The following is a 3,701-nucleotide window of genomic DNA, read 5'->3' on the forward strand; positions in this document are numbered from 1 at the left end:
ATTTCGGACCATGGATATTGGTCAAGAGACTAATCAGGAGAAAGAAAGATATTTTCTTCCAAAAAAAGAAAAAAAGGGGTCTCTTAATGAGTATGATTCCTTAGCAAATATAGCAAGGGAGGGAGATCTGGAGCCCAAATGTGTGGAAGGGGGTCCCGTTTCAATGCCTTATATGAAGAAGGTGAGAAAGATGCCAAAACGGGTACTATGGAAGGGCTTAAGGACTAAATTGATTCTGGGCTCCAGGTTATCAAGGCCCAAACTATTATTGAGAAGGAACATACCTACCATAAAAGCCCCCCAAGCTTAATGCTCCTAATTATCAAATAGGCCATAAAAAAGGCCCAATTGTGAAAAATTAGGCTACAAAAAGTGAGACACTCATAATCACTAAAGCTAAAAATTATGGAAAACAAGTAACTAATACACTTAAAGCTCCTGATGCATCTTCTCATCCCAAATCGTGTAGTAGGAAACCGGATATGGAAGCTTTGAAAATGGTGATGTTGGATAGTATGCGTCGGTTACAGTAAGAAAATAATGATGCCTTCTTAGTGACAAAGGAGTCTAGTAAGGTGTTGGAGCATCTTATTGTGAAAACAGATCTCTCCCCTCAACGGTTCGGAGTGAGCTCCTCTTCGAGTGGTATGAAGGAGAAGGTAGTTAATAGCCAACAAGGCAGACCTCCTGATGTTCATATGATGGTCTCGCCAGTGAACAAGAATAAAGAGGGAAGCTCTTTCCGGGACCATAGCTATTTGAAGCAAAGGACGAATGCCTAATAATGCATTCCAGGTTTTCTGTAACCTTCCTCTCTTTTTTGATCTTATGAATATTATTAGTTGGAATTATAGAGGTGCTGGTTCTATATCTTTTCCCACTCTTATTAAAGATTTAAGACGTGAATTTGATGCAAATTTTTTACTTCTCTTCGAAACTCATCTTAGTGGGGATCGGGGTCTGGAAGTCAGAAATAAATTGAGGTTCCTCTTTATCATTCAAAGGTCTCAAATAACAATTTTGATGAAATCTTTAGCAAACTCAACACAAGGCTTAACTCCTGGAAGGCATCCTCTCTTTCCTTGACAGGAAGAAATACCTTGGTGAATTCTATCATTTCTTCTATTCCTTTATATACTATGCAAATTGCCTTACTTCCTATTACTAGTTGTAATTTCATTGACCGTAAATGCAAAAATTTTCTATGGGAAGAAACTGAACAATGGAAGAAGATCCACTTGTTAAGTTGGAAGAAAGTGGGTCAGCAAAAGAAAAATGGGGGCTTGGGTGTTTGCCATACCCACGCTCTTAATAAGGCTTTCATGATGAAGGTTAGCTGGGGGCTTATTGAGAAGAAGGATGCCCTATGGTCAAGGGTATTGCAATCCAAATATGGTGGAGGTGATGACACTATTCCTCAGGTAGAAAGAAATCAAAGCAACTCAAACCTTTGGAAAGGAGTATGCGCTAATTCGGAGAATGTCACTAAAAATACCATTTGGCGGGTTGGCAATGGCGAAAGCATCAACTTCTGGAAACATAACTGGGTCCCTAATTTAGGGAGTTTGGATATGCATGTTAATCAGGTAAGCAATAGAAGCATCGATTATTCTAGTAACCTTACGGATTTTCTCTCTGTTTCAGGGGATTGGGACACTGACAAAATCAAAGAATGGCTCTCGGATGACGTAGTCAGCAAGATTGGTGCGATACCCTCGCCGTCCCCTTGGAAAGATAAAGACCAGATTATGTGGGCTCTCACCTCGGATGGATGCTTCAAACTCAAATCTGCTTACCAAAATATCCAGAATACCAGTGACAGCTTGGTGCGAAATTTGAAGTCCACAAACTAACCGGCAAGTGCACCGGGTCATACCAAGCAATAATATTTGAATGATTCACTTAGTCAGACAAGCAGAAAATGATGTTTTGGGATTTTAATTGCATTAAACAGTAAATTCAGAGAATTAGAAGGTAGGCAGTGAAATTGGTGTGAAGAATATGTGAGAAAACAATTAAGGTTTCAGAGTTATTTATTTTTCTGGATTTATATTTCTTACCACCTACTTTAATCATGCAAGATTCAATTCATGGCAAACTTTGATTGATTAAATCCTAATTTCTTAGTGATATAATCTCCTCTAACCTAATCAATCGCCAATTCCTTGGCCACTTAATGTAGGATTAAAGGGTTAAGTTCAATTCTAGTTTATTAGCCACAAAAATTCTAATTACCCAAATATAAGAAGATTATATGTCACGTATCCCGTTAAAACCAAGTAATTAGCAATTTAGGAGGAATTGTTTTCAATCTTGTGTTGAAGTAAATTACTTTTCTAAGATTTAACAAGAACTCAAATAGAAAAAGGGTTATCTTCCGATATACCCTAATCCCTGAGATGAAGAACGAAGACAAATCATTGAATTGAAATCAACACATTAATTAAAAGTAGAATAACAATAATGTCAATCCATCAAATAAACAGAGCTCCTGACCTTAATAGAGGAGGTTTAGTTGCTCATGACTCTGAGAAAAAACTAGGATTTTAAAAGTATAAACTGTAGAATGAAGTGCATAAGACAGAAGATAGAGCCCGAAGGGCTAAATCTTTTCCCTTTTATATCTAACCTAATTTGATTTGAAACTAAAATAAAATAATAATTCTAAACCTAAAAGATTTGGTTTGTAAATAAAAATAACTAAAATAAAATAAAATATAATAATTAAAAACCAAATCCAACTAAAGATGCTCTTTTTGGTGAGGTTGCCGCATCATTGGCGCTAAACGCCAGAGTGGGCGTTTAGCGCCCCAGGTGGCAAAAAGCTTCAATTCAATTCTATGTTCATGGCGCTAAATGCCAGGCTCAACATTTAGCACCCTTTGAGGCGGAGAGTTCACCAACCTTGCTGTCTTCTTGGCACTAAATGCCGAACTTTTGAGGCAGTGAGCTTGCACACGTTATGAGGCACCTGGCGCTAAACGCCCAAGTCTGCGTTTAGCGCCAACTTCACAGAATGGTTGCACGCATTTCAAAGTATACGGGCGCTAAGCGCCAAATGCGGCGTTTAGCGCCAGCTCAACAGAATCCAAATTCTTCTCTTTTCTTCAGCATAAACTCTGTCAAACTGATCCAAATTTCACTTGAAATAATCAACCACTAAAGCAACTCAAAATAACATCCAAATAGGTTTCAAACACTAAAATCTAATTAAAACTCAATAATTTATATCTAAAATAAATAGAAAATAAAGAAAAGATGCTCACGCATCACAACACCAAACTTGAACTGTTGCTTGTCCTCAAGTAACTAAAAACAATATAGAACTGAGAAGTGAAGTTGTGTAAAAATTGAGTTTTCACTTAAGCTCCTGTCCCATTACTAAGTGGGGTCACTGACACTGTGATCCTAAATAGTTTTGGCATCTCACTATTCTTTGAAGCTCAGAAATGTCAATGTCCTTCATGACTAGAACTTGGATGATATTATGGATACTCTTCCTCTTTGACCTTTGATTAATCCTTAAACACAGCGTTTTCTTATTTCTTTTCCTTGGTGCTTTACACCTTGAGCCTAGCCGTAACTCTTAAATGTTTTGTCTCAAGCTTTACTTGACACAAAAACACCACAAGTACTTAACTGGAAAACTCTTTGAGTTCTGATTTTTCTTTTTATTTCTCCCAGTCAGTGGTGCTCAGAGC

General features: G+C 37.5%; 1 long non-coding RNA gene across 1 annotated transcript; it reads left to right on the forward strand.

Annotated features, from left to right (window-relative positions):
* Positions 1–415: 415 nt before the first annotated feature.
* LOC140181664 (uncharacterized) lies at positions 416–2,036 on the forward strand. The gene is made up of 2 exons (XR_011876696.1): positions 416–795; positions 948–2,036. It is a non-coding gene; the product is annotated as an uncharacterized lncRNA (long non-coding RNA).
* The last annotated feature ends 1,665 nt before the right edge of the window (positions 2,037–3,701 follow it).

The sequence above is a fragment of the Arachis hypogaea genome, chromosome 18 (assembly GCF_003086295.3).
Source record: "Arachis hypogaea cultivar Tifrunner chromosome 18, arahy.Tifrunner.gnm2.J5K5, whole genome shotgun sequence".
NCBI lineage: Eukaryota > Viridiplantae > Streptophyta > Magnoliopsida > Fabales > Fabaceae > Arachis > Arachis hypogaea.